We start from the raw sequence: 17,916 nt of genomic DNA on the forward strand, positions 1-17,916 counted from the left end.
ACTTAGGTATTTTCATATATGTACATTGGAAAATTATGTTAGATTCATTCTACTGTCTTTCCTCTTCCTATTCCCCCTCCCTTCCCTTCATTCCCCTTTGTCTAATCTACTGAAATTCAGTAGGTTTAAGCCTCCTTTTAGTGCTGGCTTAGTGGACATGAACTATTTTAGTTTATCCTTAACATGGAAATTTTTTATTCATCCATAAATTCTGAAATACAGCTTTTCTAAATACAGCACCCCTGGATGGAAATAATTTTATTTTAGTGTTTGCGATATCTCTTTACAAGCCCTCCTTGATTTTAGGTTCTTAATTAAGAAGGCAGAAGTGAGCCTTATTGATCCACCTGTAAATGTGACCTGACATTTTTTCTCTTAAAGCTTTAGATATTCTCTCCTTATTTTGATTTTGATCTGTCTTGGAGAGGTTCTTTTTTGATATGGCCTATTTGAGGTTTTACATATTTCTGTATGAGGGTGTCTATCTCATGTCTAAGATTGGGACAATTTTCCGTTATTTCATGGAAGAGATTCTTTGTGTGTGTGTGTGGGGGGGCGGTATGCATGCAATGCCAGGGATTGAACCCAGCGGTGTTTAACCACTGAGCCACAACCTCAGCCCTTTTTTTAAAATTTTATTTAGACACAGGGTCTCACTAAGTTGCTTGGCCTTGCAAAGTTGATGAGGCTGGCTTTGAACTTGCAATCCTCCTGTCCCAGCCTTCTGAGCTGCTGAGATTATAGGCATGCACCACCATGCCCAGTTATGGAAGAGGTTCTTAATGCCTTTAGTCCCTGTCTCCGTGTTCTTTCTAGCACAATGACTCTCAGATTTGGTCCGTTGATATTGTCCCACAGTTTTTGTATATTCTGATCATGGCCCTTTTTTCCCCTTTAAATTCTGATTATTTAAGTTCATATATTCTGTCTTCAAGGCCTGAGGTTCTGTCTTTAAGGCCTGATATTCTATTTTCTATGCAATCTGATGAGTTAATGATATATTCAAGTGAACTTTTTATTTGATTCATTGTGTCTTTCATTTCCAGGAGTTCTGATTGGTTTCTTATCAATATTTCTATTTCTTTATTGAAATGGTCTTTCACCTCCTGTATTTGCTTTCTTAATTTATTCTTTGATCTTCTTAGTTCATTGAACATTTTAGTAATCATATTTTCATAATCTTTCTCTATAATTTCATCCACTTTTTTGTCAGTGGGATATGTTACTAGGGGATTGTAAATTTGGGGGGGATTTGTTTAACCATTTCCTCATGTTTTCAGAGATTTTTGACTTTCTCATAAGTTGGTATGAATTCTTCTTCCTCTTTTATGCATAAGAGCTTTTGTATGTAACCTTTGGTATATAATTATCTTTTCTGGTTTTTAAAATATTTTTTTGCCGTATTATTAGATATTCTGGATGGGACCTGCAGTCCCCCTCTGATTGTTTCTTCTTGGAGCCTGGTTGTTAGTTTGGGGTTTTTCTCTCCCCTTTTCTATGTGCTGAAGTACTGTTGAGGTTCAAGTGAGGTTAGTTCATGTGTGGAGTGAGGGTCACTGTTACTTGGCTGGGTTTTGATGTTGTTCACCAGCAAGATCTCTACTCTGTGAGACTGAAGGCTCCCAATCTCTTCACTCTTAAGAGAAAGAGGAACAAGTTATAGAAATAATGTCAGCAACTTATGTACAATATTAAATATATGGTGTCAACTTTGACATCTATAACACTACTTACCATTTATAGAGGAACAATGGAGTTGGCATTTAACATCAGTACCAAGACTAAACAATGATGAACTAGATCAGACATTAAACAGTAGGTGTCTACTACATTGTCCACTATATTAATAATCTCAACAACATGCATGAGAAAGGATTTACATAATTCTATCAGATAGTGAAATTTCTTTTCTCTTTTTTTTAATTTTTTCTTTTAGGTACCAGAGATTGAACCCAGAGGTGCTCAACCACTGCCACATCCCTCCCCATTTTAAATATTTGATTTAGAGAAAAGTTATTGCTAAATTGCTTAGAGCCTTGCTAAGTTTCTGAGGCTGGCTTTGAATTCAAGATCCTCCTGCCTCAACCTCTTAAGCTGCTGAGATTCCATAGAATAACAGTTTTTAAGTCAAAATAGAGTAATAGAGTAGAAAAGCAAGAGAAAATTTAAATATTTAAAAAGTGAACAGATAAGAAGCAGGAAAGAGGTAACAGGAGTCAACTCTAATGAGGAGTCAAAATAACTAAAAGTAATAAGAGGAAACATAACAGGAAGATTTGGCTGTTAGTGGGGGTAGAGAGTACACCAGGGGTAATAAGAGGAACAAAAACCAAAGGAAAAACAAATACAAGATCAAAATTAATCAAATCTATGTACAATTTTATCCAACCAAAGTCAAACCAAGGCTAAATAATAAATGGATGCAGAAGAAATTAAAATGAATATATATATATATATATATATATATATATATATATATATATATATTTGAACCTATCACTACAACAAGAACACATACTCTGGGGAAAAAAAAGTAAAATAATAATTAACATAAGCCTCCTCCCACACTCGCCAGAGCCTGTTCACGTCTACTGACCAGAGTCCGCGAACCCTCCGCCCAGCCCCTCTGGACTGCCCGGACCCCAGCTTTCTATCCTCTAAAACCACTAAGAATAAAGTCCCTGCATCAGTTTTTACTAGAGCTAATCACCTGTCATGCTTGGAACAGGGATCCTCCCCAGATTGCCCTTAGCCCCAATAATCATGAAGTGCACATCTGTAAGATGGACAGTAGCTCACCAACTCAAGGAGCAGGACAGACACATCACAGGTATTGACTGGGCTCCCAAGAGTGACCACGTAGTCACTTGCGGGGCAGACTGCAAAGCCTATGTCTGGAGTCAGAAAGATGGCATCTGGAAGGCGACCCTGGTGATCCTGAGGATCAATGCGCAGCCACTTTTGTGAAATGGTCCCCTCTAGAAAACAAATTTGCTGTGGGAAGTAGAGCACGACTCATTTCTATTTGCTACTTCGAGTCTGAAAATGACTGGTGGGTAAGCAAGCACATTAAAAAGCCGATCCGCTCCACAGTCTCAGCTTGGATTGGCATCCCAACAACCTATTGCTGGCAGCAGGATTGGGCGACTTCAGATGCAGAGTCTTTTCTGCCTACGTTGAAGAAGTGGATGAAAAGCCAGCCAGTACGCCCTGGGGCAGCAAGATGCCTTTTGATCAGCTGCTGTCAGAGTTTGGGTGGCAGTGACGCTGAAGGCTGGGAGCTTCTCTGCCAGTGGGAGCCGCCTGGCCTGGGTTAGCCACGACTGCACTGTGTCAATCAATTGCTGTGTCAAATGCCTCAAAAAATGTCCAGGTCTCAACTCTGAAAACGGAGTTCCTGTCATTCCTAAGTGTATCATTTGTCTCCGAGAATGGCGTTGTGGCTGCTGGACATGACTGCCGCCCGATGCTCTTTAACTCGGATGACCTGGCTGCTTGACCATTGTCTCCAAGCTAGACATTCCTAAACAGAGCATCCAGCGCGACATGTCTGCCATGGACCGCGTTCGCAACATGGACAAGAGGGCCACGACTGAGGACTGCAATAAAGCCTTGGAAACGCTGCACCAGAGTAGCATCACTCAAGTGTCTATTTATGAGGTGGACAAACAAGATTGTCGCAAATTTTGCACTATTGGCATCGATGGAGCCGTGACAACTTGGGATTTCAAGACCTCAGTCTTCAATCCAGGGCCTCCAAATAATGTGAAGCTGTGTGAGCCTCCACCGTCCACCAGGAGAAACCTGACTGACTGCCTCTCTGCCCCTGGCATGATGGTGAGGAAAGCCGGCCCCTAGTATACACTGTAAACATTTATTACGCAAATATGGTGTGTTTTAATTTAAATATAATTGGTGAAAGTGTTGGTTTTTTAAAGGCAACAGTGGTTTTTGGTTTGGGGTTTTTTTGGTTTTGCTATTTCATTTCATTCTTGACCAAAGCTTCTGTTCAAGTAGTTGATTGTGGCAAATTGTCACATTAACTTAAAGGAAAGGGTGAGGGAGGTATGTAAATTGGTCTGCTAGAAAATTAAATTAAAATCCCAAATGTAAAATAATAATAATAATAATAGAAAGAGGAAAATAAGAAACATCCTTAATGAGAAATACAGGGCTTGTTTGTGCTGAGACTATCAAAATTGTTGACAAGGATGATGCTCATTGCTTATGCTGTTATTCCTGTTTATTTATAATATATAAATATTTATATATTTATTTATCCATAAGACTCTCTTAGGTTAAGGGCTGGGTTCTTAAGTCACACTTCTTTGTGTTTTTCACCAAACTTCCAGCTATTCTTTCTAGGGGTCAAAGCTGTTTGTAGTAGCTCTCAGCTTCCCATCTCACATGACAGGATGGGATAAACTGGGGAATGCTGACATATGATGTACTTCCATCATGAGGCTGGTGCAGAGTTCTAAATTGCAAGTTCCAGTATGTGGAGTTTAGTCTTGCCTGACTTTTGGAACTCTGTTGGTGGGTATTTGAGATTTGATCCACACCCTTGCTGTGGAGATGCCAATCCCTGATGGATGTCTGGGTCTCAGGAGTCTCCCCCAAATTCCGCTTTCAGGGTGAGGAGTCTAAACCTCCACTAGTCTCACTTATTCATCACAATGAATGTGAATTACCCAGGATCAGATCTGGAATGTGGATGCATCTCTGTGGCTGGTAATTGGCATCTTTCCAGTTGTTTGTATTGAATGCCAGCAACAAGGGGAGCTTTTGCTCTTTGGTATCTTGACCTTGGATCACTGGAGGTTCAATTCTCTCCATGTCTGTTTCAATCATGCTGGCCTAGACACCCTCTGGAACTTTCAATAGGTTTCTGGGTCAGGCTGGAAGTATACTTTATCAGTTCCCAATGTCTTTTCACTGCCATGTAGCAGCTTCAAAATTGTTCCCACAATCATGGCATCTCTGGTTCTCACTAGTCTCTCTGTCCATGGGCTGAGTGATTTTGGTTTCTTTTCCCTCAACAATTTCTCCAAACAGTCTCTGAGTCAGTTAAGGTCAGCCTAGGCCATCCTCCTTCTCTTTTACACCATTTCCCTCAAACCAATTTTATTCACTGCCCTTTCATCTCTGTGGTCCCCCTCCCCTCTGCAGTGGGCTGGTGGCACTGGCACTTCTCACCAGCCAATCTGGTGTATCTCTAATGTATTATTTATTTTATATTCAAAGTTTTGGGTTTTTTTTTTTTAGTTTGTGTCTCTGTGATTATTTTATCGTCCACAATTGAATTTCAGTGAATTCCTTTAGTCACCCATTTTGCTAAGGTGCAGTCTTCCTGCTGTTTAAATTCCGTGCTGAAGAACTGCTGTGCTAGGCACCCTTCCTCTAATTAGTGACTTCCTGCAGCTTCAATAATTTTATTTAGCAGATTTGTTTTTCTTTTACTGTAAGGAAGGTCTAGTGATAACAAATTTCCCCAAATTTTGTTTACCTAATAAACTTTTTCATCTTACCCTCATTTTTCAATGACAGAGTAGCTGGGTATAGAATATTTGATTGGCATTTTTAAAAAATTTTTTGAAATCTATCTTCTCTCTCCATTCTTGCCTACTAGGTTCTACTGAAAAGTCTGATAGTTTTGTGAGATTTTTCTTGTAGGTAACAAATAGCTTTTTCTTCACTACTTTAAAGATTCTTTGTTTTTACATTTGATAGGCTGATTATAAGGTGTCTTGATACTCCTGGATCTGGATTTATTTTCTTCCCATCTGGTTTGTATACCATAAGCCAATTATGGTTTATTTATTCTTTTTCAGTCTTTCTTTTTGCTCTCAGATCACATGATTAATAATGATCTATCTTCAAGTTTGCCAATCCTTTATTTTGCTTTGCCTAGTCTATTTTTGGATTCTTCTACTAAAATTTTGAGTTCAGTTGTTGTATTCTTCAGCCCAATAATTTCTTTTTGAAACTTTTTGATTCTTTTTTATTTTTTGTTAAAAATCTGTTTGTTCATGCATTGTTTTTCTGCTCTCAGTGAGTCTATTTATGATAGTTATTTGAAATTCCCTGTCAGATAAATCACATACATCCATGTTATTAGGGTAAACTTCTGGTAATTTATCTTTTATTCCTATGGAATATATTTTCCCGTTTCTTCACTTTCCTTGTCTCTGTGTGTTGGTTTCTGCACATTTGATAAGAACACTATTTCTGCCAGTCTTGTTAAAGTGGCCTGATGTAAGATATTCCTCACCATCATCCTGATCATAGATACTAAATGCCTGTGCACTCTTTGTGATTGTCCAACCCACTACCTTTGTTCTTAATGCTTCTCAAGATTAGGATATGCTGAGCTGCATTGTTGCCTGAGACATATGATAGCTGTAAGAGTTGGGATGTTATACACATGTTCCAATTCCTTATTTCCTTGTGGAGATGTTGAGAATTGGGAGTTTATCTCCCACTGTTTTTCCTTAAGGCCAGGAGATTAACTGTGTAAATATCAGATATGTGTAGATATCTTTCTCAGACTTTTCATTCTGAACCTTGGTATATAGCTCCTTGGTATATAGCCCACTCATTCTCTATGATGGAGTAGACTCAGAAATGCAGAGCCCCATCAAATCACAAGAGCTAGGTGATTTAGGATCCAGTGCCTCGAGAAGGGGCTGTGAAAGTTGAGGAGCTTGATTCATGTAGAAACTACTTCAAGATATAGTCTGTAGATTTGGATTTCTTGCCAAAGAAAGTCAGGGAGGAAAGCACAAGGAGTTCCCACTCTCTTCAGGCTCGCTGAAGTCACAGAAACTTCCATGTAATTTCTTCAAGCCTGGATTTATCACTGGAGCAATATGCAGAGGAAATTGTGAGGTAAGCCCACTTGCCTTTTCTGATGCAGATGTCCAAAAAAGTCCTTCTGGGGAATATTCAGACTGGGGTTTATTGGTGGAACAAGCAGAAAGAAGGCATATGGAATACTGGAGTTGAGAGGACTATCACTCCCATTTAGGCTCTCTAAATTCTGTCCTTTCAGTTCCTCCCTAAAAGGAGGCTGGAAAAAAGAGACTCTGGAGACTGTAGACCTGGGTTCATCATTAGAATAATCCAGGAAAGGTGACCTGGGGAGTGCCATTCCTCCAACTTAAGCTCAAAGAGATTTTGTTTTTATAAAGAGAAAAGGTTTATTTTGATTACATGGAGAGCTTTATTCTTTATTTACTTACGTAGGCTTCCAGATGCAGACTTGTTGGGGAACAGAATCATGAGAAACATCTGAAAATGTGTGTAACCAAACCCTGTCCAAGGAAATCTGAAGGCTAGATTGGTCTAGGAGGCTGCAGTTGTGAAAGTACACTCATGGTTTAAGTCCTCCCCGACTTTGCTCTTCAGGAAAATCCGATGGTGCCAAGTCCAGTCCCTGCACTCCCCATGGAAAGTGAATTAAAAGCCAAGCCCTCTGGCAGGAACCTCTGGGGTATTATATTTGTGGTAAAATTCCTCCTCCTTTACAAGGAGGGTAGAGTTGAGGATCTCTCGTCCTTATTGCGTGGTACTCTGTTTAGAATGGAATATGAGCATTAGAGTATCTCCACTTTTACTATGCTCATTTTGAGGTAAAAAGTTTTCTCAGTCATCTATTGCATATGCATCTTTAAATTAGATTTTATCTTTCTCTGGACAGAACTGATCCATACATAGATGTTTACTCAATGTGTGTGTAGGAGTAGAGATGGTCCACCATTTTGCTAATGTCACAATACAATATTCATATAAATACTACTCTAAATATTGCCTAATATTATCTCTGAAATAACTTACTTTTAGATTGCACCCATCTAAAAATGTGCAAATTACTTTGTTCTAGAATCACTTATAATTCCTATTCTTGCATGATTATCTATTAAATAGTTTGTTACAATGTGAGGGTATTAACATTCTATGAACTGACAATTATAAGTTTTTGGAGGTGGAGACTTTCAGATGTCTCCATGATTCCAATTTGAAATAAGAATATTCCAAAAGTTAAATTTTTAAACTTTTATTAAAAAGAACTTTCAATATAGAATCATTGAGTCTATCTACAATATCATTTTCAACGTGTTTAGCTCCTTCCTATGTAAGTTTTCACTTAGGAACATTTGGCTTCAAGTCTGAAGGATTTCTTTTAGTATTTATGGTAGTGCATGTCTAGATGAAAAACAAGTATTTGAGATCTGGGTTAAAAATCCAGCTGTTTCACTTATTAATGTCCGGTGCTAGAAAAATTAATCTAAATCTTCAATTTTTCTTTTGTAAATTATGTAGAGTTACAGCTGTATCACAGTGATAATTCAAAATGCAACATGTGGATATATATTCATCCATTTTATGTTGCTGTAACATACCATTAGCAATTTAATAGCTACTATTAGAGTAATTCGCAATGAATGGAAATTTATTGGTTCATGGTTTTGGAGGATGGTTAGTCCAAGATTAAGGGGCTAGCATTTGTTGAGGGCCTTCTTGATGCATCACATCATGGCAGAAATGCAAAGAGAGTAAAGGCAAATTTGCCCCTTGATAACAAACCCCTCCCAATATAATGGCATTAATTCATTCATGAAGGCAAAGACCTTGTGCCTTCATCACTTCTTAAAGGTTAAGACACTTGATTCTATTAAACTGGAAATTAAATTTCAATATGAGTTTGGAAGGGATCAAACATTCAAACAACACCACCAGGAGATTCCATTACTAAATGGCACAGAGTACCCGGTGGCAGACTAGATCTCCTTCAGATAAAAAATAATAGAAATGTCATAAAATATAAAGTGAAGTGTTTGAAGAAAATCAAAGGTAACTCAAGCAATAACTAGAAGGGCTAATATTTTCAGAGAAAACAACTTTAGAGATATTATGACTTCTGTAAATTCTTTCATTGTGGTAAAAGTCATAACATGAGATCTTCCTCTTAACAAAATTGTGTGTAAAATACTGTATTGTTAACTATAAACACAACGTTGTACACAGATCTCCAGAACTTAAATCATCTCTTATAACTGAAATTTTTACCCATTGAATAAAATTCTATTTTCCTCTCCTCTGTTTTTGAGAAGTGTAACTTTGCTGTCTGCTTCTATATGTCTGATTAAGTTAGATACATCAAATAAATGAAGTTATACAGTATTTACTCTTCCAAGGGCTTATTTTACTTGGCATAATGTTCTCAAGGTTCATTCATGTGTCATATGACAGAATTTCTGTCTTTAAGACTGAATAATAAATAGTATATGGTATGTATAAACCACATTTTCTTTATCCATTTATCCACTAGTGGATCTTAAGTTTATTTGTGCATCGAGGCTATTATGAATAATGCTGCATTAAACATGGGAGTTCAAATATCTCTCCAAGGTCCTTATTTCTTTTTGATAAATTCCCAGAAGTAGGATTACTAAATTATATGGTGTTTTCATTTTTAACTTTTTGAGGAAAATACAAACTATTTCCCATAGTAGCTGCAAAACTTTATGTTCTCATTGAAAATGCACAAGGGGTCCCAATTCTCTACATCCTCACCAATAGTGTTTTTAAAATAATAGATATCCTAATAGGTACAAGTGATATCCCATTGTAGTTTTACTACTGGCCCTTCCTTAATGATGGGGCATCATTTTATATATGTTTTCTTTGGATAAATGTCTATTCAAGTGTTTTGCCCAACTTTAAAATCAGATTTTCTGTGTTTTTTATTTGCTTTTTCTATTGAGTTGAAGATATACATATATATATATATATAAAAGTTTGAATGTTGTTTCCCAAAGATCTGTAAATAAAGGCTTTGTCCTTAGGGTGGCGATGTTGGAACGATGTTGAAATGATATTGGAAGGTTCTAATATTGCTTCATCCTATGAATGTTTGATATGACGTGATTTTGGTTTCATTTGTGTCAAGATATTTTTAAATTCCCTGTTGATCTCCTTTTTGACCCATTAATTGTTAAACGAGTGTCTTTTAAAATTTCTACACAATTAATATCACACATTATCTTCTGCTACTGGTTTCTAGTTTCAGACCAATGTGGTCAGAAATATGCTTGATAGGCTCTCTTGTGTTCTCAAATTTGTCACAACTTGATTTGGGTCATATCATCTATCCTAAAGAACATTCCATGTGTGATTGTAAAAATGTATTTTCTGCTGTTGTTGGAAGGAATATCCTCCGTACATCTGTTGAGTCCCTTTGTTCTAGAGTGGTATTCAAGTCTGTTTTCTTATTTTCTATTTTACTCATTTAAAAAAGTAGGCTATGAATCTCCTATATTACTATATTGCTGTTTCTTCCCTCAAGCTCATCAATGCTTATATTCGTACTCAGATATTCCAATATTGGGCACATATACATTTATAATTTTTATTTCTTCTGGGTGAATTGGTGATTTTATTATTAGTAGTACCCTTATTTGCCTCTTGGGAGTTTTACATTAAAGTCTTTTGTATTTGATAGCATATAGCCATTCTTGACTTCTTTTGTTCACAATTTGCAAGGAATATTTTTCCACCCTATCACTTATAACTGATATAGGGTGGGGGAAACAAACTACAATATGCCTTTTTACAGACAACATATAGTTGGAGCTTAATTTTATTGTTATTGTTGTTCTGGAAGAGGCCACTAGACAAGGGAAAATTTTTTAAAAAACAAATAATTGAGTGATTTTTATGTCTTTCATTTGGTAATTTAACCCATTTATATTTGAAGTACTAATAGAGAATTTACTGTTGCTATTTTGTTGGTTTCTGTTTGTCTTGTAGTTTGTAGTCCCTTTTTTCTTTATCTTACTTTGTCTTTCATTTGTGTACTTTGTATCTCCAGTAATATCTTTGTGGTTAAACACATTTTAATATTTATTTTAATGATTGCTTAAAGTTTGTCTTGTGTGCCTTTCACTAGAAATTATTAATTCACATTTAATCAAAGTATCATGCTATTTTGTGTTTGTCATTATATTTACATTCAGAAATAAGCTTTATAGTTTTGTATGATTTTGTATTTCTATTCAATATCTACTTGTTTCAATTTAGCATTTCTTATAAGATACATATAGTGGTGATGAACTTCTAGCTTTGGTCTAGGACATTTTTTTCTCTCTACTTCATTTTTGAAGGATAGTTTGCCAGGTATAGTATTCTTGGTTGGCAGGGTTTGTGCCTGCCTCTCTCCAACCCCGCCCCCAATTCCCTTTCTTTTTCTTTTTCTTTTTTTTTTTTTTTAAAGAGAGAGTGAGAGAGGAGAGAGAGAGTGAGAGAGAGAGAGAGAGAGAGAGAGAGAGAGAGAGAGAGAGAGAATTTTTTAATATTTATTTTTCAGTTCTCGGCGGACACAACATCTTTGTTTGTATGTGGTGCTGAGGATCGAACCCGGGCCGCACGCATGCCAGGCGAGCGCGCTACCGCTTGAGCCACATCCCCAGCCTTCCCTTTCTTTTTCTTTCAGCTCTTTAAATATGTCATTCTACTTACATCTGGCCTGAAATGTTTTTGCTGAGAAATCCACTTATAGAGGCTCCTTTGTTCATGCTACTTGTTTTGTCTTGCTGCTTTTAAAATGCTTATTTATTTGAATAAGTTTATTGTCCCATCTCTGCCATTTTTGAAATTTCTATAATAAGTATAAGTATATAGAAACACTTGATGGCATTTCTAAGGATACCAGTTCATGTCTTTTTGTCCCTTGCTTGCACACTGCAGTAGATGAATAAAGTCATAAATTTTTAATATAATTGTATTTGTTCTAATTAGTTTTATATATGACAATAGAATGTATTTTGACACATCACACATAAATTGAGCATGCCTTCTCCTTCATCTGGTTGTCCTTGATGTACAGTTACACAGGTCCTGTAATCATATATGCACATAGGGTATAATGTCCTATTCATTCTACTATCATTCTTACCCCCATACTCCCTCCCCTCCCTTCACTCTCCTCTGTCAAACTACCTCTATTCTCCCCCACACACTTATTGTGAATTAGCACCTGCATATCAGAGAAAACATTTGGCCTTTGGTTCTTTGGGATTAGCTTATTTAGTTTAGCATAATATTCTCCAGTTCCATTCATTTACCAACTAATGTCATAATTTCATTCTTATTTGAGGCTGAGTAATACCATATATATATATATATATTACAGTTTCTTTATCCATTCATCTATTGAAGGGCACCTAGGTTGGTTCCTTAGTTTAGCTACTGTGATTGAGCTGCTATAAACATCAACGTGGCTGCATCACTATAGTATGCTGATTTTAAGTCGTTTGGGTATAAACCAAGGAGTGGGATAGCTGGGTCAAATGGTGGTTCCATTCCAAGTTTTCTAAGGAATCTCCATACTGCTTTCCAGAGTAGATGCACTGATTTGCAGTCCCATCAGCAATGTATGAGTGTACCTTTTCTCCCACATCCTTGGCATTTATTGTTGCTTGTATTCTTGATGATTGCCATTCTGATTGGAGTGAGATGAAATCTTAGAACAGTTTTGATTTGCATTTCTCTAATTGCTAGAGGTGTTCAGCATTTTTTTTCATATATTTATGGATTGATTATATTTCTTCTTCTGTGAAGTGTCTGTTCAGTTCTTTGCCCATTTATTGATTTTTTTTTTTTTGGTGTTAAGTTTTTTGAGTTCTTTATATATCCTGGAGACTAATGCTCTATCTGAGGTACATGTGGTAAAGATTTTCTCTCATTATGTAGGCTCTCTCTTCATGTTTTTGATTATTTCCTTTGCTGTGAAGAAGCTTTTTAGTTTGATTTTATCCCATTTATTGATTCTTGATTTTACTTCTTTCACTTTTGGAGTCTTGTTAAGGAAGTCAGTTCCTAAGCTGACATGGTGGAATTTTGGGCCTACTTTTTCTTCTATTAGGCACAGGGTCTATGTTCTTGTGCCTAAGATTAAGAACTGGAACAAGACAAGGATACCCTCTTTCATCAATTTTATTCAACATCATCTTTGAAACTCTAGCCAGAGCAATCAGAAAAAAAATAAAGGGTTACAAATAGGAAAAGAAGAACTTAAATTACCACTCTTTGCTGATGACATGATTCTATATTTAGAAGATCAAAAAATTCCACAGAGACATTATAGAACTAATAAATAATTCAGCAAAGTAGCAGGTATAAAATTAACATCCATATCAAATGCATTCCTATACATCAGTAATGAATTCACTGAAAGAGAAATTAGGAAAGTTATCCCATTCACAATAGCCTCAAAAACACAAAATATTTGGGGAATCAATTTAACAAAATGTGAAAACAAAACAATGAATACCACAGAACACTAAAGAAAGAAATTGAAGAAGACCTTAGAAGATGGAAAGACTTCCCATACTCTTGGATAGGCAGAATTAACATTGTCAAAATGGCCATACTACAAAAAAAAATTTATACAGATTCAATATAATTCCTATTAAAATCCCAATGGCATTCTTCATAGAAATAGAAAAGGCAATCATGAAATTCATTTGGAAAAATTAGAGACCCAGAATAATCAAAGCAATCTTTCCCAAGAAAAATGAAGCAGGAGGCATCACAATACCAGACCTTAAATTATACTACAGAGCTATAGTGACAAAAACAGCATGTATTGGCACCAAAACAGATATGTAGACCAATGATATACAATAGAAGACACAGAGACAAATGAACATAAATACAGTTATCTCATACTAGATGAAGGTGCCAAAAACTTACATTGGACATAAAATAGCCTCTTTAACAAATGGTGCTGGGAAAACTGGAAATCAATATATAACAAAATGAAATTATACCCCTATCTCTCACCATGCACAAAAATCAAGTCATAAATTTTTAATTCAGTCAGGCTCATTGTCCTATTTGTTCACTTCAGTATCTAATTCTTCAACATCAGTCTTTACAAAAACCAACTTGTTTCATTGATTTTCCTCTGCTTCTTATGTAGTCTCTCCTTTATCTGCCATATCTTTATTTTCTTCCTTTTGTTTTTTGTAGTTTGCTGTGTGTGTGTGTGTGTGTGTGTGTGCGCACACTGTGCTAGGGTTGAACCCAGGGAAGGTCTTGCCCAAGCCAGGCAAGCACCATACAATGGAGCTCTATCCCTAGCCCCTCTAGTTTCTTAATGTAAGAGTTCAGGTATTTGACTTTTTTATCTTTCTTTTTTTTTAAGTATTTACAGATTTTTTTCCTCTAAAACTTTCCTTAGTTTTATAAAATAAGTTTTGGAGTTTTGTAGAATTTTTGATAGCTACAGAGGTTTGTGTGAAATCTTATAATCTAGAATATGCCCAAAGATACAATAATTTCTTTACCTAAAATATTTTCTGAGGGCTGTGGTAAAGAGGAAGTCTGAAAACTTACAGAGAAATAGCTGTGCTTAGGAATCTTAACATGCTCAGACTTCGGAGAAAATTGCCTACAAAAAATCCAAAAGGACTTTGATATGGTCTGAATATTGTTTTTACCTCAAGGGCTCAAGTATTAAAAACTTGATTGTCCCCAATGTGATGGTAGGAAGAAGTGGTGGGACCTTTGAGGTGGGACCTTAGTGCAAGATAATCAGGTCAATGCAGGAAGTACCTGGAAAAGATTGATAAACTACTCACAGGGCACAAGTTTCTGGAAAACAGATTTTATAATAGAGCAAGACTGACCTTCCTTACTCCATGGCTTCCTATCTTTCCATTTAATTGCTCTCACTACCACCATTGTGATATCATCTGCTATGATATAGTGCAGCTGGGGAGAGGGGAGTCCACAGAGTTGGTGCCATGCTGTTTTGAACTTCAGCATTCAAAACAGCAAGATGAATAAAATAATCCTTTTATTAACAATCCTCAAATATTTTCTTATAGCCACAGAAAAGGGACTTATACTCAGTTTCATAAACTCTAAAGATAGATGTGATAAGTCTACCTAAAGCTTCAACTTACCTTGAGCATCTCAATCCCTGTTTAAGTTGAAGTAATCAGCTTGTCACTCTGTATAACAAAAATGGAAATTATGAAGATTGACTTCTGGAATGAGAGGTGAAGAATGTGGCTAAAAATAAAACTTATGAAAATTACTTTGAAAACAACAATACAAAGCTTCTAGGAATAGAAAGTGGAAAAGCATTTACTTGAAAAAAATGTATAAAAATTGATGTTTGATGCAATTACATAAAAGACACTACTCAAAGACTCAGATAGACCCCATTTAATAATACTGGATGACTTCAACACACTTCTCTCATCAATAGATAGGTCATCCAGACTTAAACTCAGTAAAGACTATTTGACCCTAAAAATCATTACAAGTAAAATGTACTTAATAGACATCTATAGACTATTAAATACAACAGCAGAATACAATTTATTTTTATCAGATCATGGAGCATTCTCCAAAATAGACCATATTTTAGGCCACAAAGCAAATCCTAGCAAATACCAAAATAATTCCTCACATCTTACTGAGTAATAATGGAATAATATTAGAAACACACACACACTTACAGAAACTAGATAAAGACATAGAGATGGAACAATAAACTTTTGAATGGTGGATGGGTAATATAAGAAATCAGGGGAGAAAACAAAAAAGAATTATTAGAAGCAAGTGAGAATAGTGTTCCAACAAAGCAGAACCTATGTGACAGTATGAAGATGAATCTAGGGAAAATTTGATAGCTATGAATGCCTACATAAGGAATTTAGAAAGATCAAAAACAATCTAATGATACATCTTAAGGCCCTTGAAAATGAAGAACAAACCAACTCTAAAACAAATGGAAGGAAGAAAATATTTAAGATCAGAGACAAAAACATTAAAATTGAGAATAAAAAAATCACAAAGAATCAAGAAAATAAAAAGTTGGTTCTTTGAAAAGATAAATGATATTGAAAAACACTTAACTAACCAAAAGAAAAAGCTAAGGCCCATGTTAATAAAATTAGAGATGAAAATGGAGAAATCACCACAAATATCAGAAAATCATGGGATCTTTAGAGACTATTTTGAAAACTTAAACTCCAGTAAATTGAAAATCCTAGAAGAAATGGATACATTTCTAGACACATATGATCTGATAAACTTAAATCAAGAGGATGCAGAAAACCTATACAGACCAGTAACTAGCAATGAAATAGAAACAGTAATAAAAAAGCCTTCCAGACATGAATGGTTTGAATATACTTTATATACAACCAGAGATGTGAAAAATTGTGCTCTGTATGTGTAATATGAATTGAAATGCATTTTGCTGTCATATATAACAAATTAGAAGAAAATAAATAAATAAATAAATAGCCTTCCAATTAAGGAAAGCCCAGAATCAGAAGGATTCTCAGCTGAATTCTACTGAGCCTTTTTTTGTTTTTTGAACCCAGTGCCTTGTACATGTGAGTCAAGTACTCTACCAACTGAGCTATATGAGCTATATCCCCAGCCCCTCTACTGGGACTCTAAAGGAGAACAAATGACAATGATCTTCAAATTATCCAGGAAATAGAAAGGGATAGAACACTTCTAAATTTATTCTATCCAAATCAGATAAGAATACATCAAGGAAAGGAAACTATAGACCAATTTCCCTGTTGAACTTAGATGCAAAAATACTTAATAAAAATATTAACAAATTATATTCAACAACATATTAAGTAGATTGTACATCATGACTAAGTTGGCTTTATCACAGGGATGCAAGGATAGTTTAACATATGCAAGTCAAAAAAGGTAATTTGCCATATAAATAGAATTAAGGACAAAAATCACAGTCATCTCAATAGATACAAAGAAAGTCTTTGACAAAATTCAGCACCCATTCCTGATAAAAATACTTAAGAAACTAGGGATAGAAGGAACCTACCTCAACATCATAAAGGCTATATATGACAAACCCAAAGCCAACATTATAGTAAATGGGGAAAAATTGAAGGCATTTTCTTTAAAATTGGAAATAAGATTGGAGTATCCACCCTCTCCAATTCTATTCAATATATTACTAGAAAATCCAGCCAGAGCAAATAGGTCAGAGAAGAAAATAAAGTTCATATGCAGAAGCTAGAGAGGGAAAAGGTAAAGAAAGATGCAGAGGGATCTCATAAAAATCAAAGAAAGATCAGCAGAGGGAAAGGACAAAGGGAAGGAAAGAGAGGAGGGCAAGGGGTAATGCTTGGGAAGTACATTGGCCAGATTATGCTGTTATGTTGTGTACATGTACATGTATGGATTTGTAACAATGAATCTCAACTTTATATACAATGATAATGCACCAATAAAAATCATGGAAAAATACTGATACATAGCTGCTCAATGGGAAAGGGAAAAGTCCCTCTATAAGCTGAAAAGATAAAGGAATCATGATGATTCAAGAATTATGGACTCCCCCACTGGACATATAGTCAGTTTGAGCAGAAAGGAGATGTAAATACAATGTAACAATCTTGCATGACTCAAAAGCAGACCAGCATTTCCCATTGGAGTCTGGGAGAGCTGTGAAGGGGGACCATCTTTAAAGGGACATCATTGTATAAATTGTCTCTGCAGAGGATTATAAATTTCTTCATACTTTTCTGTCTTCTTTATCATTTTTAAAATCCTATTTTTAGTATCCCCAAGCTCCAAATGCAATTTTTTTTCATCCTTTTTTCTTTTGATCAATGGGTTCCTCAATCAGGACTGAGTTTGGTGTACATATGTTGGGAGCTCTATTCCACAACAGGCAGACAGCAAAACCTTTGAGTTGGTGATTTAGAGCTATGTGTGCTCTTGCATACCAGGTGCAGTCTGGCAGTTTAAATTTCCAGATACCAAGCAGTGGAGTTTGTCATGAGGATCTCAAAGCCACTTTGTCTACACAGAAGGTAGGGTGAGATAAATACTATTTATCCCTGGGGC

The 17,916-nt window shown here is 35.9% G+C and overlaps 1 pseudogene; it reads left to right on the forward strand.

Annotated features, from left to right (window-relative positions):
• The window catches only part of LOC113192637 (actin-related protein 2/3 complex subunit 1A pseudogene), a 39,360-nt pseudogene extending 35,591 nt beyond the window's left edge, over positions 1-3,769 (forward strand).
• Positions 3,770-17,916: the final 14,147 nt, after the last annotated feature.

The sequence above is a fragment of the Urocitellus parryii genome, chromosome 11 (genome assembly GCF_045843805.1).
Source record: "Urocitellus parryii isolate mUroPar1 chromosome 11, mUroPar1.hap1, whole genome shotgun sequence".
NCBI lineage: Eukaryota > Metazoa > Chordata > Mammalia > Rodentia > Sciuridae > Urocitellus > Urocitellus parryii.